Raw genomic sequence first — 26,675 nt, forward strand, 5'->3', positions numbered from 1 at the left:
AGTGCCGGCATCCCATATGGGCGCTGGTTCTAGTCCTGGCTGCTCTACTTCCAATCCAGCTCTCTGTTGTGGCCTAGAAAAACTGTACAAGATGGCCCAGGTCCTTGGGACCCTGCACCCACATGGGAGACTGGGAGGAAGCTCCTGGGAGTGTCTGGGTAAGGCAATCGTCAGTATTCCCTTCTGGATGTGTCTATATACCTAGTAGCCAAAACAAGATGCTAGGAGAACAAATTCTTGTTTTGTTCACTGATGAATACCACAATGTGCCTACAACAGTTTATAGCAGAGTGAACCCCCAGCAAATATTCACTAAGTGAATAAATGAATCTCTGAAGACACAATGTCAATCAGTTATCCTTACAAAGGGCTACCCTCTTCCCCACTCTGTCCATGAGGAAAGAGGGCCCATCTTCACAGCTTGAAGTCAGAAACATTTAAAGACTGCCTGGAAAGCCTTGTCTTTTCCAAGGCTCAAATGGCAGGTGTGTCCCTCCTAGCAGAGCAATCAAGTTAGGGGAGCCCCTGTGGCTGCAAAGGGACTCCCTTCACCCCAGGGCAGCCAAGGAAGCAGAAAAGCAACAGGATAATTGAATGCCTGGCCCAGCCTTAATTGCAATGTGTTTGGTTTCTCCTAGAAGCATGGAGAAAACTCTGAAGGCCAATTTGCAGGCTGCTGCATGAGGTCGAGTGTAGAGCTTTTCTGCCAGGAGCAATGCTCAGAAATAATCTGGGGCCCGACTTGCTTCTGATCCAGCCCTGCCTCTCTGCCTACCAAGATGTGATCCCTGTGCAGAGGGGTCTGAAAAGATGAGCTGCTAATGAGCCCAACTCCACATGGGGGACTTTGCGCCTTCCGCTAAGCTGTCACCCACTAGCTCACTATGGCTCCATGTAAAGGAGCCAGGGAAAAAGCTTCCTTGGTTGCTGTGTGCGTTTATAGGGGGAGTGAGTGGCAGGATCCCCATGTGTCCAAATGGGGAGAGAAATGAAATAAGTCCTGCACTCAGTGGCAAGCACAGCTAGGTTGGATACTGTCAGGCTATGTGCTGACTATACACATCATCATGTCAAGCAAACATTAGCAGCACTTGGGTGAGAACAAACCCATGGGAAGACACAGGAGAGAGGGAAAAATACTCACACAGAGAGAGAAACACTTCATTCACTCAAAGCTGCAGATCTTTGTGTCACCTCTGAACAAGTGAGCTGAGGATATCTGGAAAGAGGGTAGCGACGCATTTCAGGAGTCTCCAAGGACCCTCCTCCACCTTCTCAGGACAGCAGACATCTGTCTTTGCTAAACAGAACACAAAAGTAAGGCAGAGAAAAAACTGGTAAACCAGAGGAATCTTTATCCAGAGGAAAACTATGTTTTTATAGATTGAATTAGAAGTTTCCAGAGAAGCATGAAATATGAGAAGAGCTAGAAAACCCTACTGACATCCTCAGGAATGAAGAGTGCACCATAAATGCCCTGTATGGTGTAGGTCCCTTCCTAATTTATTTCAAAACTCCCACTCACATATCACTTATGTTTGTCTTAATGGACATGATTACTCATTGGAACCCAAAATTGCAGATTCTATCCAGCAATAAATGCAGTAGGACCCCTGTATCCAAGGGTTCCAAATCCATGGTTCAAACATGCAGGCATAGAAAGTATCTCAAAGAGAATTTTGTTCACACCAAACAGGTACAGATTGTATTTGTATGTCACTCTTCCCTAAACAATATCTTAACAATTATTTACACAGCATTCATATCACATGAGCTATTATAAGAAATCTAAAGAGGATTTAAAGAACAAGGGAGGATATACCTAGTTTATATGCAAATACAGAATCATTTTACACAAAGGACTTGACCATGTGTAGGTATGGTATCTCCAGCAGTACCAGAACGCAACATCCATGTATACCAATGTGTGACTCTTTGATGTGGGCACATTTTTCAATTAAGGAATAAATACATGTATGTAGGATTTTATGAATTTATCATTTAAAGAAAAAATAATTAACTGAAGCCCAAGTATGGAAGACCATAGGTGTGGCCTAACCTACCCTTCAACTTCTCTGTGTGTGGGAAGAAATCACCTTCTCTCAACCCTTCAGTATATGAGTGGTTTCTAAACTTTGGGAGCAGAATTCTTTTCTCAAATGAAAGTTTACCTAGAGCCTGAAATACAAAGCAAGTTCCAGCTGAGTGGCTCTGGTTAAGCAGGTGAGGGCCTGTGCACCTGTGCGTATCTCTGATCTTCCCTGCCATCATCCCTGGGGCTCTTCACAGGTATCCTGGATACTCGGTGGAACAAAGTTTGAGAATCTATGCCAAAGTGAGCTTAGTGGAAGAAAATACTTAAAAGTTTATGCTTCTTTTCTCAAACCATTTTTTTTATGATAACAGTAATCTTTCTCAAAATAAAAATCATTACTGGCCATCAGGTAATAAAAGAGTACCTGAATTTTACAAATGTGTGTTACAAGGAGTGATATTTGTCGCTCCCCCATTCGCGGAGGAACGACACTGGACCCTGCGCTGTTCTTTTGTCTGCTCGGCCCTTCCCAGGTTTGCTGCTGGTCCTTCCCGGGTTGGCTGCCAGCCCCTCCACCTCCGTGGAGGGGCGCCCCCCCCCCCCCCCCGCCGCTATCCCCGCTTCCGCGGGGGAGCGGCACACCACCCGCTGGCTCTCTCGCTCTCTCGGGGGCTGCTCAGGTGTTCCTTCAGATGTTCCTGGTGCATGTTGTTTCCTCCTTTATAGTCCTCTTCCAACAATCCCAACTCTGCTGCCCACACGCCAAGCACGCTGCTCTCCTCCAATCAGGAGCAGGATCAGCTCCTGCAGCTTATCAGTCAAATTGGCGAGAGGCAGCTGCGTAGAAGTTTACTCCTCCCCAGCGCCATATTGTGGGAGAGCAGATGCATAGAATAAGTCTTAATTCCAGTAACTTAGTCTAGTCTCAGTTGCTCCCCACAGATATTAACTAATATTCTCAAAAACCAGCATTTCTGGTGAAAGTATAAGTCACAGCAATAGGTATAGTTGAACAACCATAATGACCTTGCAAAACAGATAGTGGTAATTATTCTTTCTATTGCAGACACAAACTACTGTGAAGTCTTCATCCATGAGGTAAGTAGATGGTGGATGAACTTAAAAGGTCATTAAGGTTGTAAAGAGAAAAACAGACCTAAAGCAGCAACTTCACTATTTTGTATTAGCAGATGTGATAGAGAATTTTATATGTCAACTTGAATGGACCATGGAATGCCTAATAACCAATTCAAATTCTGATGCATCTGTAGAGCTATTCAAAACAGTAGATAGTACTTAAATTTGTAGACTAAGTCAGATGGTTTGCCCTTCCCAATGTAGGTGGACACCATCCAATATTTCAAGGGCCTGAACAGAAAAAAGGAGGCAGGAGAATGTTATAGTCCCTCCCTGCCTGTCTTCTTGAGCTATTATATCAACTACCCCACCTTAATACTCCTGGTTCTTAAGACATTAGACTGAGATAGGAATACACTCTACTGGCTCACTGTCTGTCCTTTGAAATGACACCATGAGCTTCCCTGAGTTTCCAGTTTGCAATAAGCAGATTATGGGATTTCTCAGCTGCATAAACAGGTGAGCTAATACATGGTAATATAATTGTTCTATACATGGTAATATAATTGCTCTGTTTCCCTGGAGAATAGTAGACAACAATATGAAGGTCAGGGAGACAAAGAAATGAATCAAAAGGACAAGCACTGGGGCCAGTGTTGAGGTCCAGCTAGTTAAGCCTCTGCTTGGCACGCCAGCATCCCCAAATGGGAGTGCTGGTTCAGATCCCAGCCTTTCTACTTCTGATCCAGCTCCCTGCTAATGCAGCTGGGAAGGCAGCAGAAGATGGCCCAAATGTTTGGGCCTCTGCCACTCAAGTGGGAGATGCAGATGAAGCTCTTGGCTCCTGGTCTCAGCCTGGCTCAGCCCTGGCTCTTGTGGCCTTTCAGGGAGTGAACCAGCAGATAGAAGATGCCTCTCCAAGCCCTTCTCTGTAACTCTGCCTCTCAAATAAATAAATAAATAAATTTTTTAAAAACAGACAAGCGTAAGTTACAGTTGCTAAGAGAGACTGAAAGTCAGAGCATCAGAGCTTTTACTAGTGGAAATATCTTTCCAATAGGAGCCCTCAGTGGACCAGACTGAGTATTACTCATTTTGAAGTCTCTAGTCTGCATTTTCGCAGTTCAACAGTCCTAGCTCGTGTAATGCAGAAGATAGTAAGACATTTCTGATAGACTGCAGCAGGTTCTCATTTTCTTTTTCCGCTGAAAGGAATGCCACCTTGTGGCAATCATTTTGGTTGTATGTTTAAATTTTTTGCAAGTTACCTGAATCCAAAATATTCCATTTTCTTAGCAGAGGAAAAAGATGTCTATCTAGTTATGTATGTATAAGTAATTAGTCACCCTGGAGGACAATTCTTATTAACCAACCATTATATGTGAACTTGGAAGAAACAATTAACCTGATGGGGAAGAAAGAGTACTAGGGTTAGAGTCTCCAAGGGCCTGGAATCAAATTTCAGCTCCCTCATTCACTGGCTATCCTACCACAGATCCAAGCAAGACACCTTAATAATCTCTAAAACTCGTGGCTCACTAGGCTAATCCTCCGCCTGCGGCGCCAGCACCCCAGGTTCTAGTCCTGGTTGGGACACCAGCTCTGTCCCCGTTGCCCTTCTTCCAGTCCAGCTCCCTGCTGTGGCCCAGGAAGGCAGTGGAGGATGGCCTGAATGCTTGGACCCTGCATCCGCATGGGAGACCAGGAGGAAGCGTGTGGCTCCTGGCTTCGGATCGGCGCAGCTCCGGCTGTAGTGGCCATTTTGGGGGGTGAACCAACAGAAGGAAGACCTTTCTCTCTGTCTCTCTCTCTCTCACTGTCTAACTCTGCCTGTCAAAAAATAATAATAATAATCTCTAAAACTTAAGGTTAAGAGAATAATAGGTATCCTATAAGTTTATAAACATTTTATCAGAAATGCATTTTAAATATATGTAAAGTTATTTTTCATAGGTACTAGAACACATTAGAGCAACATATTGCAACAGGTAGTATCAGGACTGATAAGAAAAACATACAGCTTCTACCCTGCAATCAACAGTGAGAAAAAAAAATGACAACAAAGACTGAAAATAGACAAGATCAAGAAAAAACAATTTAAATGGGGAGGCAGGCTAAGAATCTTTAGAACACGGTCCTCCTTGTACAAAATATGCCTCTACATGCTCTCTCTCACTCCATGGCTGCAGTGAACATATGAGGGGTCTTCAGCAGGTTATGCAAAAACTATTCATGGGATTCTACTTTTTGTACCAAAATAAACTCACACTAACTTGTTATAACATATCTGAACAGGAACTAGTTCGATTCACAAAGAAAGAAAAGATATTAGTGTGAAAATATCCACTATCAAAGCATCATTAATTCTACTAAAACTGAAGCAAGAACACACATCAACTTGATGGTGGAACTTGAGTGTAAGAATGGTGAAATCATTGATGTTTGTGACTATCTTATGGGGGTAATACCCCAAAGAAATGAGAAGCTTACAAATGAACAGCTTGTTTTCAGAAAGAATGACACTATCCACATTAGTTTCTGAAAAAAAAAAAAAAAACAGACCTGCTATTAACTGAGAAACACCAATTATTTACAGCAGAAATAATATTCAACTCCATATCAATGACTGAAAAATTAAACTAGAGCAAACTTTATGCTCAAAGGATTCCAAAACTTATACTCAGATCAGCTTCAGACAAGTGTACTGGATTCAGTGGGAATTTTCAGCAAGTAGAATCCAGATCTTGAAGCATTTCTTCCCAATTGGAAGAGAACATGAAACATGGCTTCACAAGTGTCCATAGACAAACCACAGTCGGAGCAATGACAGCCAAAACGTGGACGTGTCCAAGTCAAAGCAAACACAGTCAGGAGCAAAAGTCATATCACAGTTTTTTGGGTTACTCAAATCATTTTGCCTGCTGACTTCCTGGAAATCCAACGAACATGTACTTACGAGGAGAGGTGTTTGAGAAAGTCACCCAAAGCTTTTAGCAGAAAATCACCAAGGAAATCTTGACCAGAGTCCTCCACCACGACAATGCTCTTGCTCATTCTTCTCATAAACCAAGAGAAATTTTGCGAAAGTTTCAATAAGAAATCATCAGATATCCACCTTATAGTTCTGATTTAGTTATTACTACTTTTTCTTTCTTTCTTTTTTTTTTTTTTTTTTTTTTGTCAGGCAGAGTTAGACAGTGAGAAAGAGAGACAGAGAGAAAGGTCTTCCTTCCATTGGTTCACTCCCCTAATGGCCACCATAGCCAGCGCTGCACTGATGCGAACCCAGGAGCTGGGTGCTTCCTCCTGGTCTCCCATGTGGGTGCAGGGCCCAAGCAATTGGGCCATCCTCCACTGCCTTCCTGGGCCACAGCAGAGAGCTGGCCTGGAAGAGGAGCAACCGGGACAGAATCCGGTGCCCCAACCGGGACTAGAACCCAGGGTGCCGGCGCTGCAGGCAGAGGATTAGCCAAGTGAGCCCATGGCACCAGCCCTTTCTTAATCTTAAAAATTACCTGAAGGGTAATTATGATTAATAATGTAAAACAGACTGCACTGGCATGTTAAGTTCCCAGGACCCTTTTTAGGAGTGGATTAAATGGCAATATCATCACTTCCAAAAGAATCTTAAACTTGATGAAGGTTTGTGTTAAGAAATGAACTTTATATTACTTTAATTCTTGTCTTTTAATTCCATTTTACCATAAACTTCTGGATGTTCCCTCATATTTGGCTATACAGCATGTTTGGAGTGCTCTGTCTGTGTTTGGAGAATTTCTCCCTCAAGTAGAAACCAGAATTCACTTATTGGCTTTCCAAGATTTCCTTGTAACTTAGATAAGGACTTTAAACTTTAACACACACACACACACACACACACACATCTATCTCTATCTTTATCTCTATCTCTATCTCTGTTTCTATCTCTGTCTCTATCTCTGTCTCTATCTCTATCCCTCTTTCTCCTCTCCACCTCTAACTCCCAAATTAAAAAAAAAAAAAAACTGCATTTCATACACCTACCCTGCTGAACATTATAGCTTAGCCTAGCCTGCCTTAAACATGCCCAGAATACCTTCAGTATCCCACAGTTGGGCATCAGGGGAGTACTGTTCTGCATTTTGCTAGCTCAGGAAAAGATTAAAATGCAAAGAACAAATTCTGCTGAAAGCATACTGCTTTCACACCATCATAAAGTCAAAAAAAATCGTAAATCAAACCATCATAAACTGTAGACCATCTGTACTTGATTTAGTCTTATCTATAATAACAAATACAATAAATAACTATAAGTATTATCATAAACTCTGTGTTTAAATGATAAAAAAGACAATGAGGGTGTGCCAGGGATAGCAGCTATGAATAAACCAATTGGAGATAATAAAGAGTCCCCAACACAGTGTCTGCCGGGATTCCTAAAGCAAATCTCCATCTCAGAAACCTGACCTGCTGTGGTGTGACACCATCCTGGCTGCTGGCAGGAGCCATTCAGTCATTCGTAAAGCTTCTTCACAGTGTGGCTCCACGTTACCTTATCTGGACTGGACTATGACTTGGAACAAGTAAGCCAACAGTAAGGTTTATTTTGGTTTTGGTTTTATGTTTTTATTTATATAAAGAAAATGAATTTCATGAATTTCATATGCACAGTTTTAAAAGCATAATGATATTTTCCACCCTACCCTCCCTCCCTCCTCTTTTTCTTATTTTTCTTGTAATTTTTACATGATACAATTTTTTTAAAATATTTATTTCATTTACAGAGAGAGGTAAAGCCAGAGAGAGAGAGAGGTCTTCCATCCACTGGTTCACTCAAATGACTGTAATGGCTGGAGTTGAGCTGAGCCAATCCAAAGCCAGGAGCTTCCTCCAGGTCTCCCATGCGGGTACAGTGGCCCAAGAACTTGGGCTATCTTCTACTGCTTTCCCAGGCTATAGCAGAGAGCTGGATGGGAAGTGGAGCCACCAGGACAACAACCAGCACCCACATGGAATGCCAACCCACTGTACCACAGCTCTGGCCCCATACAATGATAGACTTTGAATTCTCCTTATAATCACAAACTTAACTCTCCACTGTTTTAAAATCAATCTCACACTAAGTGGAAAGTTACATTAATTTCAGAATGATTTCTCCATTCTTCTTACGAAAACTGTAAAATTTTATATTTTTAATAATTATCAAAAACCTAAGCTTCAAAACATACCAGGTGCCAACAACGTGGGGTCTCAGAAGGACCTGATGAGAATAGAGGACATCAGCTTAAGGGCTCAGAAAGAGCTCCCAGAGTGCACTCATGCCCGAACTTTCTAGGTCATCTTGACCACATCTCTCATTTGGACAATACTCAGTGTTTATCAAATAGTTGATTTGCAAATCTTGAGTCAGTGTCTAGCAATGCTGGCACCTAACAGACCATCAATAAGTATGTGTTGAATAAATGAGTGGGTGCTGATATGTGCTCCAAACAGTAGACTGCCCTCTGGAAACCGAAATATGAGAGAAGATGCTGACATGGAAATGATAAAAGGCACCCAGACAGCAGTGAAAAAACAGGTCAGACCTAAATGGACAAGACCTGCCCTATGGCCACTTACAAACAAAATATTTTTTTAAGCTTAGGACAGTAAAAGCAATTAGCTCACCTTTATTGCCAAACCTAATCATATGCTGGTTTTTCCTAACTTCATGGGCATTCACTAGTAAATATTCAATGCATGAATTTTCACAATATGTTTGGTTTCTGCCCAATGTTAGCAGAAGCTTCATGCATCTAGCTTTGTATGAAGACCTCTAATATTCAATTTATAAGGCCTTTCTAAGCCAACAAATAGCTATTATTCATAGCATATACATAGATAAATACCTAATTTGTTAACATGCTATTTGTTCTTTTCTGTTGTTGTGATTCTTTACTTGGATGGTATCATTTAAAATATAGCATAATATATAAAAATAATGCAGTAAACATCCAAGTTAAGAAATAAAACCATCCAACTACAGTCCCCATCTCTGAGTCCAGAACCTTCCATCCTCATCAAAAGTATCAACAATCCTGAATGTGGGGATCATTGTTTTCAATTATTTTTACTCATCACAAACATTTGTATTCATTTCTTCAAAAGTAGATACAGTATTTGTAAGTTTTATCCTAAGTATAATGACATTAAATTTATTTTTTTGAAAATTGTGTTTTAATCAATGATATATTTTCTAGCTCATTCCTAATGATATGTGTACCTCCTATATGTATCTCATTGTATGCATAGACCATATTTTATAGTCTTTTTGATGAGAGGTTATTTCTATATTATACTATTATAAACAATGGTGTTACGAGCATTCTTATACAGATCTACTTGGGGATATGTGGAATTTTCCATAGCACATAGCTAATAAGAAAAATAAAGACACTATTATCATGACTGCAACTAGTATTACTTCTAATAAGAGTTACTTTTATTCACATATTGCTCTTGTAGTTATTAACTCATTAATCCTAAGACTTCCATGAAGGAGATATAATCACTAACTCCATTTTACCCATAAGAACACATTGGAGAGGAAAGATTTAGTTATAGAAAGAAAATGTTCTACCTTATAAAATATGACCAACCAAACTGTTCTCCAGGGAACTTAAGCAAATTTGTATTCCCTTCATGAGTATATAAATTGAGTATATAAAAATTGAGTGAATAAAAATGAGTATATAAAAATTACTCTACATGCCCACCAAAGCTTAATATTGTCAGACTTAACATTATGCTCCAAATGTATATATAGATAATATAAACAAATAAAATATAGAGTAAGAGAGATTGACACAGAGAGAAAGAGAGAGAGATTAAGACTGTGGGGAGCAGCCCGGACTGGACTGAGTTACTGGAATTAAGACTTATTCTATGCATCTGCTCTCCCACAATATGGCGCTGGGAGAGAAGTAAGCAGCTTCCGCACAGCTGCCTCCAGTTCAACCAATAAACTGTAGGACTTGCTCCTGATTGGAGGAGAGCAGCGTACTCGGCGTGTGGGCAGCCGAGTTAGGATTGGCAGAGGAGGACTATAAAGGAGGAGAGAGACGGCATGCACCGGGAACATCTAGGGGGAACATCTGAAGGAACACCTGTGCAGCCCCCCAGAGAGCCGGCCGGCGGTGTGCTGCTCCCCTGCGGAAGTGGGGAATGTGGCCAGGGGGAACTGCCCTTCCACGGAGGTGGAAGGGATAGTAGCCAACCCGGGAAGAACCAGCAGCAAACCCGGGGAGGGCCGAGCAGACGAAAGAACAGCGCAGGGTTTAGTGTTGCTCCTCCACGAAGAGGGGGAGCGACAAAGACTAAAACAGGGGGTCAGGTTGAAGCCCCAGACTGCAGCGCAAGCATCCCATATGGGCACCACTTCAATTCCCAGCTGTTCCACTTCCAATCCAGCTCTCTGCTATGGCTTGGGAACACAGTGGAAGATGGCACAAGTCCTTGGGCCCTGCACCTGTGTGGGAGACCTGGAAGAAGCTCCTGGCTCCTGACTTCAGATTGGTGCAACTCTGGCCCTTGCAGCCATTTATGGAGTGAACCAGTGGGTGGAAGATCTATCTCACTCTCTGCCTCTTCCTCTCTGTAACTGCCTTGCAAATAAATAAATGGATCTTTAAAAAAAAGACAAAAACAGAGAAATAATTTTGAACAGCTTGAGAAGAATTGGAATTAGTTCTTTAAATGTCTGAGAGAATTCAGCAGTGAAGCCATCCAGTGTTTTTACTGACTCAATCTCTGTCTTGGTTATTGATCTATTTAGGTTTTCTAAATCTTCATGACTCAGTTTTGGCAGACTATATGTCCAGGATCTAGCCATTTCTTCTAGATTTTCTGATTTTATGGCATATAGCTCTTGTAATAATTACTGATAATTAATTTTATTTTTGTGGTATCTGTTGTTACACTTTCTTTTTCATCAAAGAGAACTATAGACCAATATCTCTGATGAACATAGATGTAAAAATCCTCAACAAAATATAAGTAGTCAAATGCAACAACACAGTGCCAGTGCTGTGGCGCAGCAGGTTAACACCTGGCCTGAAGCACGGGCATCCCATATGGGTGCCGGGTTCTAGTCCCGGCTGCTCCACTTCCCATTCAGCACTCTGCCATGGCCTGGGAAAGCAGTGGAGGATGGCCCAAGTCCTTGGGTCCCTGCACCCCCGTGGGATACCCAGAAGAAGCTCCTGGTTCCTGGCTTCGGATCAACACAGTTCCAGCCGTTGCAGCCATCTGGGGAGTGAATCAGCAGATGGAAGACCTCTCTCTCGCTCGCTCTCTCTCGCTCTCTGCTTCTCCTCTTTCTGTGTTACTCTGGCTTGCAAATAAATAAATAAATCTTTTAAAAAATAAGCAATGAAGCATCAGAAAGATCATTCATTGGGACCAAGTAGAATTTATTCCTGGTATGCAGGGATGGTTCAACATCTGCAAATCAATAAATGTGATAGATCACATTAACAAACTGAAGAACAAAAACCATATGATTTTTTTCAGTTAATACAGAGAAAGCATTTGATAAAATACAAAAGCCTTTCATTATGAAAACCTTAAGCAAACTGGGTATAGAAGGAACATTCCTCAACACAATTGGCAATTCATGACAAATCCACAGCCAGCATCTTACTGAGTGGGGAAAAGTTGGAAGCATTCCCACTAATATCTGGAACTAAGCAAGAATGCCCACTCTCACCATTGCTATTCAATATAGTTCTGGAAGTTTTAGCCAGAGGTAGCAAAAAACAATACAAATTGGAAAAGAGGAAGTCAAATTATCCCTATTTGCAGATGATATGATTCTATATATATAGGGGAATAAAAAGACTCCACTAAGAGACTACTGGAACTCATATAAGAGTTCTGTAAAGTGGCAGGATATAATATTAACACAAAAAAAATCAATAGTTTTGTATACACTGACAATGCCATGGCTGAGAATGAACTTCTAAGATCAATCTCATTCACTCATAGCTTGAAAAAGAAAATCAATCCCATTCACTCATAGCTACAAAAAAATAAATACTTTGGAATAAATTTAATTAAGGAAGTCAAAGAACTCTTTAATTAAAATTACAAAACATTAGAGAAAAAAATAAAAGAAGACACAAAAAATGGAAAAACTGTCCATGTTCATGGATTGGAAGAATTAATATCATCAAAATGTCCATACTATCAAAAGCAATTTACAGATTCAATGTGATCCCAATTTAAATATCTTCTTGATCTAGAAAAAAATGCTAAAATTTATATGAAATCACAAGAAACCTGAATAGCTACAGCAATCTTATACAACAAAAACAAAGCCACAGGCATCATAATACCAGATTTTAAGACATAACTAAAGGGCAGTTATAATCAAAACAGAATAGTCCAGTATAAAAACAGAGGTATAGACCAATGGAACAAAATAGAAACTCCAGAAATCAATCAATCCATGCATCTACAACCAACTTATCTTTGACAAAGGAGCTGAAATCAATCCCTGGAGCAAAGATAGCCTCAACAAATGGTTCTGGGAAAACTGTATCTTCGTGTGCAGAAGTATGAAGCAAGACTCCTCAGATTTTACACCATACACAAATTAATCAAGGACCAAAATCTAGGACCTGATACCATCAAATTACTAGAGAACATTGGAGAAATTCTGCAAGACACTGGCATAAGCAAAGACTTCTTGGAAAGGACCCCAGAAGCACAGGGAATCAAAGCCAAACTTGACAAATGAGATTACATCAAGCTGAAAAGCTTTTGCACTCAAAAGAAACACTCAGCAAAATGAAGAGGCAAACTGACAGAACGGGAGAAAATATTTGCAAACTATGAAACTGAAAAAGGATTAATATCCAGAATCTATAAAGAGCTCAAGAAATTCAATAAAAATAAAACAAACAATCCAGTTTAGAAATAGGCAAAGGACTTGAACAAGCATTTTTCAAAAGAGGAAGGTCAAAATGGCCAACAGACACATGAAAAAATGCTCAGAATCACTAGCCATCAGAGAAATGCAAACCAAAACCACAATGAAGTTTCACCTCATCCCAGTTAGAATGGCTTTCATACAGAGATCCACATAAATGCTGGTGAGAATGTGGGGGAAAAGACATTCTAATCTACTGTTGGGGGAATGTAAACTGGTCCAGCCACTGTGGAAGACAGTATGGTGATACCTCAGAAATCTGAAATCTACCATATGACCCAGCCATCCTACTCCTGGGAATTTATCCAAAGGAAATGAAATTAGCAAATGAAAGAGTTATCTGTAGCCCCATGTTCACTGCAGCTCAATGCACAATAGTAAGATTTGAAATCATCCCAGATGTCCATCAACTGAAGAATGGACAAAGAAATTATGATTTTATATGCACTATGGAATATTACTCAGCAGTAAAACAAAATAAAATCTTATCTTTAGCAACAAAATGGACGCAACTGGAAACCATTATACTTAGTGAAATAAGCCAACCCCCAAAAAGATGAATATATTTTCCCTCATCTGTGGTAACTAACTGAATACTTAAAATGTAATGTATTGGAGTGAAATAGACATTTGAGATTCGATGATTGCTTATAGCCCTTGTCTCTACTGTTGAGAAATGATATTTTTCTCTTCATACTATTTGTTGAACTCTTTACTTAGTGTAGGGTTACTCTTATGAGTATAAAGTAAATTGAAAATAGATCTTTGTAAAAATTAAGAGTGGGAATAAGAGAGGGAAGAAGAAGGGTGGGAACATGGGCAGAGGGAGGGTAGGGTGAGAAGTATCAGTATGATCCTAAATCTGTATATATGAAATACATGAAATTTGTATACCTTAAATAAAATTAAAAAAAAAAAGAAATAGAGAAATCAAACTAAAGTCAAGTCTATTTTAGGAATAAGAAAATGTGGTCAGAGATGTTGGGAATTAAAAACTCAGTAAAAATACCCTAAATGAGGCCCTGGGCCTAATTGATAGTCTTGTACACATCCATCTATGCAATAGAGCTGTACATATGCTAATTCTGCTTCTTCCCAGGGCTCATTTGTCTGTCAAAGACTATAGGGGGATATCTGAATGAGAGATCAGAGAATGGAAAAAGTCTTTATCTCTAACTCTAAACCCTTCCCTACTTTTAGCATTATGACTTTTTAATAACCGTTGTGTCCCTAAGCATCTCTGCTTTCTTTTTGTTATGAATAATTCAAATAGCACAGAGCAAATCAATAACTTTAATTTAACCTAAAGTTATCACTTTTCACCAGCATTTATTTCTTTGTCTCCTCTAGGAGGAAGAAATGTTTTCTATACTTGATCGATAGGGAAACACACCCAAACTATGAATGGAAGGAGATTAAAGCCCTTTAGTATAAATTACATACCCCTCCTCCAATTAAAAAAAGTTTATAACCTACTAGGCTAAGGGAGACAACAATTCTCACTAGTTCATTAGTGTTAACCCTTGAAATTCATGGCAACTTTAAAGTAGCACCAATCAGAAAACCCAACAGTGTCAGATGTAGAACTTCTCAGTACTACGACAGCAAATTCCTTTCTCATAAAAGATCCTTCTCTATACAGAAGATTGCAGAAATATGGACACCTTTTGTAAGGAAGCTATGTCTGTCTAGACAAAAGAGTAAGACTTGTTTTACTTAAAAAAAAAAAATCAGACCATAAAAAGCTGGTAGACTCTAAGAACAAAATAGACTATATTTTAGTTACACATCCTAAATTTTTTATGGCAAACTCCTTTCCCCACTGCAAATCATCTAGGTATTATGACTGCTATTAAACAGATATCTTATGATATGATTTTTGTTTTTAGCCCTTGTTTATACTCCTGTGAAACTGTGATCTTCCTACATTTTATTTGTTGAATATTAGGGTTAGTGGTGAGTTAAGCCTGTGCTTATAGAGTAAATTAAAATTAAAATTATGTCTGTGCAAAAAAAATTAAAAAAGAAAATTAGGAAAAACACTATACCCTAATTCTCAATAGGAGAATTTCAGAGCCCAGCGCCTGATTGTTGAAGCCATTTGCGGAGTGAACCAGCAGACGGAAAACTTCTCTGTCTCTCCTTTCTTTCTGTGGCTCTGCTTTTAAATAAATAAATAAACCTTTAAAAAATAATGTGCCCCAACCAAAGGTATGAGGTACCAATAACAATTCCAATGGTGGTACAGATAAACATGATTGGTTGGTTTCCAAATATTCCACTTCCAATAGCAGTATACATAAATAGAAGGAATAAAAAATAGTACTGGCCTTTGTTCACTCAAATATGTGTATCATAAGTGCATGGATTATTTTAAAATTTGTGAACAGAGACAAGAAATATCTCATTAATCTGTTGAATTTCAAAAGAGACATCTGCCTTAAAAAATTACGAGAAACCATCAGGATGAAAGAATAGTACTCCTGTATCTACTCATGTCCAATATATCGGATTTAACATGGGAAACCATATTATTAAAATTAACAAAAATGATAGCAATGTCGAAAAAAACTAAGCTGGCAACACCAATATATATGATCAAAAATGTAATGTAACACTTTGTTTGAAGTATCTTGCTCCTATTCCACCAAAGCAATCATTGAACATGTCATGAAAGTCACTTCTTTGTATACTATGTAATATATGAAAGTATATCATATTTGCCCTATTTATAGTTATCTTATATGTATATATAAATACTATATTGTCCCAGGGTTCTATGTTTAGGACAATCTGTGTTTTCATTCTTTATGATAATAAAGGATATGCAAATTCCAGGTGATGCTGTCTAGCCTTTTTCAACACACTTGTGTTTATTTCACAGATGGCATTGAAAACTTTGAAATTAGTAAGTTAAGAATTTGTACTATGAACCAACTACCTCCTCTTTGTAACCCCTGGAAACCACAAAAACAGTAACCAAAACACATCCTTACTCTTTCATTTCTCAGTCCTATATGATATCACCTGAGTTCTTAAAATACCGGCTTAGATCATCCAAGAGGGAAACAGAGAAATCAACATCTCTTCCTGGCATTTCAGTTTCAGACAAAAGACCTGGTTTGATGTAACTGTTTCTGAGCAAACCATTTAGGCTTAGAGATGAAAGAACATCTTCCCTTTTCCTCTTTCTTGAAGAAACATTTTTCATTGTACACCCTTGGTTATTGAAAGGGTATGCAGGCTACTCGTTATTATAAATCAACACTCATTCTTACAAAAGCCACTTTTAGGTGGGTGGAATCTTTTTGCCATAACTTTCCAAAAAAAAAAAAAAAGAGTATTTGTACATTTTAAAAGGTATTTCTCTCCAACTGATTCTTGATCAAACCTGATCTTGATCTAATCTCCATTAGAACATTTATATCTGAAGCCTCTTAGGTTACTCAAGATTTACAGCTATCCCATGATTTCAACAGTATCCAATGACTTACAATAATACAACTAGCAGTACTCAGGCCCCTCCCTCAGAAGGCCTATATTTCATGTCAAGAGTTGAATATTTTTTTTTTTTACCTTTCGATATCTTCTGTATTAATGCTAACTCTACTCTTTGCTTTTCCTGCTCCCATTACACCATTTTCCTGCTTTGAAACAGACCCCCCCCCCCAAAAAAAAACAACCCTCAGAAAAAGAAGGGAGAAGTTATATGAGGAAGCTCCCAAAGTTTGTGGGAAAATGGATATAAAAGGTAAAAATTTAAATGTAAATTTTATTTCTTAACTTAAGCACTATCATCTTGAAGACAGTTTTATAAATGATGAAAACAGCCATTTAGTCCATCCCCAAGAAATCAGGTCCTTGAATTTAAACCATGTCAACTAAGTATTTCCTATAATATTAACTGATTAAAAATGGGCTCCCTTTAACTATTTTTTAAATTGGAAACCAGAGGCCGGCGCCATAACTCACTTGGTTAATCCTCCACCTTGCGGCATCGGCATCTCATATGGGCGCTGGGTTCTAGTCCCAGCTGCTCCTCTTCCAGTCCGGCTCTCTGCTGTGGCCTGGGAAGGCAGCGGAGGATGGCCCAAGGGCTTGGGCTCCTGCACCTTCGTGGGAGACCAGGAGGAGGCACCTGGCTCCTGGCTTCAGATAGGCGCATTGCACCGGCTGTGGTGGCCATTTTGGGGGTGAACCAACAGAAGGAAGACCTCTCTCTCTCTCTGTCTCTCTGTCTCTCTCTCTAACTCTACCTGTCAAAAAAAAAAAAATGGAAACCAAAAAGAAGTCAGAACAAGCTAAATCAAAGCTGTAAGGTGAGTACCTAATTATTTACCATTCAAACTCTAATCCAAACGCCCTTTTCGAATAAGAAGAATGGCCTGTAGAATTGTTAGAGTGGAGAAGGACTCACTGTTACAGATTTCCCAGGCATTTTTCTACTAAAAGCTCAGCCACATTTCTCCAAACACTTTCCTAATAAGCAGATGTTATCAAATTTTGACCCTCCAGGAAGCCAACCAGAAAAATTCCTTGAGCTTTCCCAAAGAACTGTTGCTGGGAACTTTGCTCTCAATCAGCCTGCTTCTGCTTTGACAGGACCACTCCTACCTCTTAGTAGCATTTCGCTAACTGCGCTTTATCTTCAGGATGGTCCTACTAAAGCCAGCTTTTATTTCCTATTCCCAATTCTTGGAATAAATGTTTTAGAATCTTGAAACCATTTGTTGAAATTTTCCATTAAAATCTCTGTTCTTACGACGTTCATCTGTGCACAACACGTTGAATGGTCACTGAGTAGAAAGTTTGCTCCACTCTCTCAGTCACAATTGGGTAAGCTGAGCCAACCGAGACGTCTATGCTGCTGAGTGTTATTTCTGCAGTGAATTATTGTTCTTCTTCAACTAGGACACGAGCAAGATTTAGTCCCCACAAACTGATGTGATAGTCTGTCACCCTGGGCTTCATCTCTACATTGCCTCATCATTCTGATCCAGCTCTTTGTTATGGCCTGGGAAAACAGTAGAAGATGGCCCAGGTCCTTGGGCCTCTGCACTCACTTGGGAGACCTGGAAGAAGTTCCTGGCTCCTGGCTTCAGAATGGCACAGCTTGAGCTGTTGCAGCCAACTGGGGAATGAACCAGTGGATGGAAGACCTCTCTGTCTGTCTGTCTGTCTGTCTCTCTCTCTCTCTCTCTCTCTCCTTCTCTCTGCAGTCAAATGCTCTACCCCTGAGCTATACCCCCTCTTCCTTCTCTCTCTGTGTAACTCTTTCAAATGAATAAATATTTCTTTTAAAAAAAAGAAATTTTTTTATAAAAATTAAAGAAAAAAGAAAAGATAGGAAGGAGAGGTACTGAAGGAGGGAGAGCAAAAGAGAGGGAAGTATCAACATTATTTTAGAACTGTACATGTGAAATACATGAAATCAGTTTTCTTCTATATTAAATCGGGGGCCTCCATGGCTTCTACTCCAAGAGCCCACGTTTTCAATGTCCTCTAGAGTGGAAGAGCCACAACCTCCAACTGTGATGATCCTCCAACTCTGATTTCCAGGAAACAAAACACCAATTCATTTCAAAATAACATGGGAGCACTCTGCTGTGCAGTTGGTAGCCTTTTATTAGGAGGCTTTGGATATGACATTTTCCCATCAAGACCCAGGAGGCTTGGTCTCTAGCATCATCCTGTTGAGAGATGGTAGAAGAATCCTTAAGAGGTATTTTGGGCCATGGAGATACCACCCTCATAAGGGGTTGTTATCCATCTCCCATGAGTGGGTTAGGTCTTGAGGGACTGGATTCGTTACAAGAGTGGGTTGTTATACAGCAAGGCCACCCTACACACTCGTACTATTTTGCATACACTCACCTTCCCTGCTGCCTCTCTGCAATATTGTGGCATAACCAGGGAGCCCTTGCAAGACACCAGCACCATGCTGTGTGAATCATGAGCCAAGTGCACTTTTTTGGTATGTTACCAGCATCCTATATTCTGTTGCAGCAACACAAAATGGACTAAGATAAAGATCAATTTGTTACATTCCAGGAAAGGGGTATCCTGGTGTTTTAAATTCCCCCCCTTTTTTTTTTGACAGGCAGAGTTAGTGAGAGAGAGAAAGGTCTTCCTTTTCCCATTGGTTCACCCACTAAGTGGCTGCGATGGCCGGCATGCTGCGCCAATCTGAAGCAGGAGCCAGGTGCTTCCTTCTGGTCTCCCATGCAGGTGCAGGGCCCAAGTACCTGGGCCATCTTCCACTGCACTCCTGGGCCACAGCAGAGAGCTGGACTGGAAGAGGAGCAACCGGGACAGAATCTGGCACCCTAACCAGGACTAGAACCCAGTGAGCCGCGCTGCGGCCAAATTTCCACTTTCTACACTGTAATTCTCTTATATTATCTCCGAGTGTCAGTGAGGTTTGTTGAGTTCAAAACTTAGAAATTTTCTTTATGGAATCATCTTTTTCACAGTCTCTGGCAAAAGGGGTCAGAGAGAAAATGGGGTCACAGACCTGCAGGAGGAGCAGTTTGAAGCATGAAGTACTGTGGTCATGGGCGGATCCTTGGGACATCCTGACACTACCCTGGGCTCTCAAAAATCTTTCGCACCCACGAGAGCTCAGACTTGGGACCACTGGAAAGGAAGGAAGCAGGGCCCCCAGAATACAGGTGCCTGGGTTACAATTGCAGTTAGCAAGAGCGACTGGAGTGTCTGGGTCTGTGACTCTATCCACTTTTCTTACCCACCTGTTGGAGGCAGGGGAGAATTCTGAAAATAAGAATTTCAGCATCAATACTCCACTTTACTTCAAACAGTGAGATGAACACTATGGAGGTAGACAAAGTAAGAGGTCAGAGTCTAGCCAAACCCACTGAGATGGCCACCTATGCCCCTCACAGTTGAGCAACCTTGGAGAGGTGACCCAGCCCCTGACAGTCACTTCTCTCACCTATAAGATGCAAGTATCAGTGCAACCTCATAGATGGTTGTGTGGGAGTCAGGTGACATAATTTAAAAACAGTACTTAGTATTATGGTTGCCTGGTCCTTAATAAGTATTCCAAATTATCGGGCACTGCTCTTCAAATTTGTTTTAGGGAAATGAAAACTTCAAGTTCCTTGGAGTTAAAATGTCCTGGTCCCTTTATTTTGAAATTGTGATACTATTTTGCAAAATGGTCCTGCACCTTAGCGTCTGCTTCCAGTTTTTCTCAGGGGCATTTACATTGCCCTACTGGTAACTCCATCCAGGATGCCAAACACGTGACTACTTGCCTTTAGTTGGACCTTCAGTTGCATCAGATATGTAATCTGATGTCTGGAAACCCTAGGTTGCCAAGGACAGGCTGTCTTTGTTAGGGTATTTCAAGGAAATCTTTGTTTACCTGCCCCCAGTGTACTAGCCCCATATGTTTCTTTTTTTTTTTTTTTTTTTTTTTTTTTTTTTTTTTTTTGACAGGCAGAGTGGACAGTGAGAGAGAGACACACAGAGAAAGGTCTTCCATTGCCGCTGGTTCACCCTCCAATGGCCACCGCGGCCGGCGCACCACACTGATCCGATGGCAGGAGCCAGGTGCTTATCCTGGTCTCCCATGGGGTGCAGGGCCCAAGCACTTGGGCCATCCTCCACTGTACTCCCTGGCCACAGCAGAGAGCTGGCCTGGAAGAGGGGCAACCGGGACAGAATCTGGCGCCCCGACCGGGACTAGAACCCGGTGTGCCAGCGCCGCAAGGCAGAGGATTAGCCTAGTGAGCCGCAGCGCTGGCCTCCCATATGTTTCTCAGTCTGACAAGCTCCTTTTAAGTCCCAAAGCCTTTCTGTGTTCCTGAGTTCCTTATCTTTATTGTAATACAAATGCCCCTGGGGAATAACAATGACTCATCACTAATATTTCAAAGAGAACCACAGGGACAAATGCTAACATTTTGTGACAGCCCATTTGTGGGATAGGTGTATGGGGAGGAAGCAGTGGAGAGAACAGAACACTAGGATGGACTCTACAAGTGGAGGTGGATGAGAAGGAAGAGCTTCCGAAGCAGAGAGAGCAAGGTCAGATCCACAAGGAGCCAAGTGTGAAGACCAGGCTGGTTTTCCTGCACTTTGGAAAAAAGTGAAGACTGTTAGCTCCACCTCTGGGCTCTGCCCACATTCACGGTCTCGCTGTGCCCTCGAGCATTGCTTGGCTTCCACCTATGTAAAACGGGGACATTTGTGGACCCTGCTCATTAAGAAGGTAATGTACACAAGGACTTTAACAGCTTCTTGGAAGACAGAATTAAAAGGTAAGTTTATTTTTGTGCAAAAACATTTTCAAACCCATGCGTATGAGGAATCTTCAGAGGGTTCATGAAAAATGCATACTTTGAAAAAACTATGCAGGGGGTGGCCCTGTGCTGTAGAAGGTGGGGCCCCTGCTTGTGTGCCAGCATCCCATATGGTGCACATTTGTGTCCTGGCTGCTCCCCTTTTCGATCCAACGCCCTGCTAAGGGCCTAGAAAAAGCAACAGAAGATGGCCAAAGTGCTTGGGCCCTTGCTACTACCCACGTGGGAGACCTGGAAGAAGCTCTCGGCTCCTGGCTTTAGCCTGGCCCAGCCCTGGACGTTGCAGCCATCTGGGAAGTCAACCAGAGGATAGATCACTCTCTATATATCACTCTGTCTCAGTAACTCTGACTTTCAAATAAATAAAGGAAAAAAAATTATGCATGGATTTCAAACTTTTTTGCACCAAAATAAACTTTTTAATTCCATTTTTTTCACGAATCTTTAGAAATACACTTATGAAACCTACCTTAGTTTCTAGTTAGAAATTACATAAATTACCCAAGTCAACTGCATTACATTGTTCATTTCTTTTTTATTTATTTATTTTTTGGCAGAGTGGACAGTGAGAGAGAGAGAGAGAGAGAGAAAGGTCTTCCTTTTGCCATTGGTTCACCCTCCAATGGCCGCCACAGCCGGCGCACTGCACTGATCTGAAGCCAGGAGCCAGGTACTTCTCCTGGAAGCAGGAGACCCTGCAGGTCTCCCATGGGGTGCAGGGTCCAAGGACTTGGGCCATCCTCCACTGCACTCCCGGGCCATACCGGAGAGCTGGCCTGGAAGAGGGACAACCAGGACAGAATCCGGCACCCCAACAGGGACTAGAACCTGGTGTGCCGATGCCACAGGGGGAGGATTAGCCTATTGAGCCGCGGCGCCGGCCCGTTGTTCATTTCAAGAAAGGGAGACTGGCATTGTGGTACAGCAGATGAAGCTGCTGCTTGCATTGCCAACAGCCCAAATCACAATGTGTTCAAGTCTCAACTGCTCCAAGTCCAATCCAGCTTCCTGCTAATGGACCTGGGAAACATACTCATGTGGGAGACGAGGATGGAGCTCCTGGCTCCTGGCTTCAGCCTGGCCCAGCCCTGGCTGTTGAGGGCATTTGTGAAGTAAATCAGCACTTTGAAGATCTCTCTCTCTCTCTCTTTCTCTCTGCTTTTTGAATAAAATAAATCATTTTTAAAAACTAAGGGGGGGCTGGTACCGCAGCTCAATAGGCTAATCCTCCACCTAGCGGCGCCGGCACACCGGGTTCTAGACCCGGTCGGGGCGCTGGATTCTTTCCCGGTTGCCCCTCTTCCAGGCCAGCTCTCTGCTGTGGCCAGGGAGTGCAGTGGAGGATGGCTCAAGTGCTTGGGCCCTGCACCCCATGGGAGACCTGGAGAAGCACCTGGCTCCTGCCTTCGGATCAGCGCACGGTGCGCCGGCCGCAGCGCGCCAGCCATGGCGGCCATTGGAGGGTGAACCAACGGCAAAAGGAAGACCTTTCTCTCTGTCTCTCTCTCTCTCACTGTCCACTCTGCCTGTCAAAAAAAAAAAAAAAAAAAAACTAAGTGGTCATCAGATGATATGACGTACATGGCTTATTAATCTGAAGAATTAGTCATAATACTAATTTATTATTCACTGAAAATAAATTTAAGCCTGTGTTCATATAGGTAAAATAATATCTCTCTTATGACCATATTGAGAAGACTACTGAAGAAACCTGACATTTAATTTTAAAAGGGAGCAGAGAAAAAGTGAGGATGAAATTGGAAAGGCTCAATGGGGCCGGCGTTTGGCCTAGGAGTTAGGATACTGGTTTAAGATGCACACATCCCCAACCAGAGTGCCCAGGTTTTACATCTACCTTCAGCTTCTAACTCCAGACTCCTGCCAGTGCACACCCTGGGAGTTAGTGATGAGGGCCCAAGGAATTGAGTCCCCTGCCGCTCATGTCTGAGACCAGGATTAAGCTTCCGTCTCCCAGCCTTGGCTCAGCTCAGTCCTGGTCTTTGTGGGCATTTGTGGAATGAATAGAAGCTCTGCTTGTCTCTTTCTCTCTCTGTACTGTGCCATCCCCCACTTCTGTTACTTCCCCCCGACTCTCAAATAAATGAATTTTTAAACATTTATGTATCTGTTTTGAAAGGCAGAGCAATAGAGTGGGAGAAGGAGAGACAGAGAGAGAGATTTCACCCATTGGTTCACTCCCCAAGTGGTCTCAATGGTCAGCACTGGTCTAGGTGGACGTCAGGAGCCAGGAACTTCATCTTGGCCTCCCATGTGGTTGCAGGGGCCCAAGTACTTGGGGTCATGTTCTGCTGCCTAGCAGGGAGCTGGACCAGAAGCTGAACAGCCAGGACTAGAAACCGTGCTCTGAAATGGGATGCCAGCATGGCAAATGACAGCTTAACTCACTGCACCACAATGCCAGCTCCTAAAAATTTTTGAAGAAAAGAACAAATGCTCAAATTCCCTGTTCTTTTTGTTTTTAAAATTTATGTATCTGAAAGTCAGATTTACAGAGAAAAAAAGAGACAGAGATGTTCCATCTGCTGATCCACTCCCCAAATTGCCTCAATAGCCAGGACTGGGCCAGGCAGAAGCCAAGAGCCGAGACATTCTTTCAGGTCTCCCACATGGGTGCAGGGCCCAAGCACTTGGTCCACCTGCTGCTGCTTTCCCAGGTGCATTAGCAGGGAACAGGAGCGGTTGGGACTGGAATCAGCGCCCACATGGGATGCAGGCGCTGCAGGCCTTATCTTTAACCCACTGAGCCACAGCACCAGCCCTCAAGTTCCACAGTGCCAACCCCCAAGTTCCTTGTTCTTAGATGCATCTCCCTCCCCAAGATAAATTTATGGCTCTGTTCATTTCTTAGTGAGGTGCAATTCTCACAGTGTACCACCAGATGGCAGCATAAGCTTAGCCATTTCTGCATGTTTCCTGTCTAACCAATTCTTTTCCTTTATGTTTTTTCACCTTTTTTCTTTTCCTTCCTTCCTTCCTTCCTTTCTTCCTTCCCTCTCTGCCTCCCTCCTTCATTCCCTTCCTGTCTTTTTATTCCATTTGAAATACAGAGAAATAGAGATATCTTTTCATGGATGAAAAACATCTCTGCAGGATGGTAGAATTTTAGCAAAGCTCTGGGCTTCTGGCAAATCAGTGCATGCAGACCCACACCTTTCCCTCTGGAACCCTGGTCCCTGGTTGGGTCAGAATCTCTGAGGGAAGCTGAATGTTTGAGTACCTCCTGCAGGTCTTGATGTCTTGCACTAATGAACACTCAAGGCCAGACCTTGGAATTCCTTGTAGGTTGTATCATGGTTTTTAATTTTTAAAATTTTATTTCTTCTTATAAATGATTTAGCATTATATTTTTCTAATTTTTACTTCTTTTATTTGAAAGGCAGAAAGATAGTGAGACAGAGACACAGACAGACAATAATCTGCCATCCACTGGTTCACTCCCCATATGCCTGTAACAGCTAGGGCTAAGCCAGGTCAAAGCCAGGAGCTAGCAACTCAATCTAAGTCTCCCTGGTGGGTGGCAGGGACCCAACTACTTAAGCCATCACCTGCTGTCTCCCATTAGTGCATTAGTAGGAAGATGGAATCTGGGAGAGACAGGACTCAGACCTAGGCACTCTAATATTAGATACGCATGTCCCAAGCAGCATCTTAACCACAGTTCCAAACCCCAACCCCTCATTTTCTTTTATGCTCTAAGCAGAGTTATCTTTCGGATTGTGAGCACTAAACAAGAATGGATTGACCTGGGCTGCAGTGACTCACAATGGGCCTCTGAGGATGGCAGTTTCTTCAGTTTCAGGAAGAGCCGTCTTCCCTTTGATGGTTCCAAAGCCTGGGAGGGCCGGTTCCTCTCTCCGGCCAGGACTGTATCTACTGGTGCTTCCCGTGCAAGGACAGAAAACCCAGGATCCACAACCCTCACAGAGACACTGCTGTTTACCTGCAGCCCATGAGCACGGATGGAGGTGGTTCTGGGGCACTTATCAGGAATCCTGGGAACTTTCAAGAGTGAAAAACAACTTTCCTGTTGCAACCTGCCCCCAGTGCATCAGTAGAACCTTCCTTCCAGGGTATAAGACACCTGCTGTAGCTTCAAAGAATCCTGCTATAGCTACACAGTAAGGGCCAGAAGTGGGTAGCTTTTATTTCTCTCTGGATTTTTGTAAAAGTAGAAAAAAAAAATCTTTTCCAGAAACCACCCCAGAGGACATGCACTTAGATCTCACTGACCAGGGGACAAGCATTGTGGCACAGCAAGTTAAGCCACCACTATGACACCGGCATCCCATTATGCGAATGCCAGTTGGAGTCTTTGCTGCTTCACTTCCAAGCTGGCTTCCTGCCAATGCCCTGGAAAGGCAGAAGAGAATGGCTCAAGTACTTGGGCTCATGCCCTACATGCGAAATCTAGATGGAGTTCTGGGACTCTGGCTTCCACCTGGGCCAGCCCTGGCTATTGCTGCCTTTTGGGAGAGTGAACCAGCAGATAGACAACATCTTCCTCTCTCATTGTGTCACTTTGCCTTTCAAATAAATAAATCTTAAAAATTTAAAAAAAAAAAAAAAAAAAAAAGAACTCACTGGCCAGCAGTGTCTTGCCTGTTGCTGTACCTGTCACCAGCAGAGATGCTATGGTTGCTATAGGTTGGTGGGATCTGTTCCCTGGGCCTGGGGTGGTTCCACCATCCCTGACCACCTTGCTATCTCCAGAGACCAATAATCCTGAGGCTTAATTCCAGGGTCAGCACTCAGGGTACAGCCCTGCCTCCGAGGGGCTGCGTGAACAGAGACCCAGTGGTGGCTCATAGTCCATGCAAGCTAGAGCTTCTGCCAGCAGAGGTCAGAGAACCTCAAGGAAACTGCTCCTCACTGGAGGGAGCAAAGCCAACCAATGCTGCGGGGACCTGCAGCGGTCAGAGCAGGGGCTGTGGGATCTGCGACCTGCTCTGCTCAGATGAACTTGAGGAAGTTCCTCCACTCTTTGGGGCCTTCCGGGAAATGCATGCTGTCCCAGTGCACGGAATCTGTCAGAGCCAAGGCCCCTCCACAGGAGGAGACAGGCCCAGGCCCACACTTGTCTTTCACAGTGCTGTGGGAGTCAACGATTTCCAATCAAAGGGCCTTCTGCGTCCATGTTCTACATACACCTTTCCTGAAGCTGACTACAGCGGGGAGAAGTCAGCCACACAGAGTTCTGTGCCAAGGACATCCTGAGCGAGTGGGCCTGGGAGGACGTGGACTGTGCGTCAGTGCATGTGTGTCCAGT

At 42.3% G+C, this 26,675-nt stretch overlaps 1 long non-coding RNA gene across 1 annotated transcript in view; it reads right to left on the reverse strand.

Moving 5' to 3' along the window:
• Nucleotides 1-413: 413 nt before the first annotated feature.
• The window catches only part of LOC127490997 (uncharacterized), a 38,994-nt gene continuing 12,732 nt past the window's right edge, over nt 414-26,675 (reverse strand). The window contains exon 3 of the long non-coding RNA XR_007919419.2: nt 414-1,300. This is a non-coding gene — a long non-coding RNA (uncharacterized lncRNA). The remainder of the gene's footprint in view (nt 1,301-26,675) is intronic.

Source organism: Oryctolagus cuniculus, chromosome 11 (genome assembly GCF_964237555.1).
Source record: "Oryctolagus cuniculus chromosome 11, mOryCun1.1, whole genome shotgun sequence".
Taxonomy (NCBI): Eukaryota; Metazoa; Chordata; class Mammalia; order Lagomorpha; family Leporidae; genus Oryctolagus; species Oryctolagus cuniculus.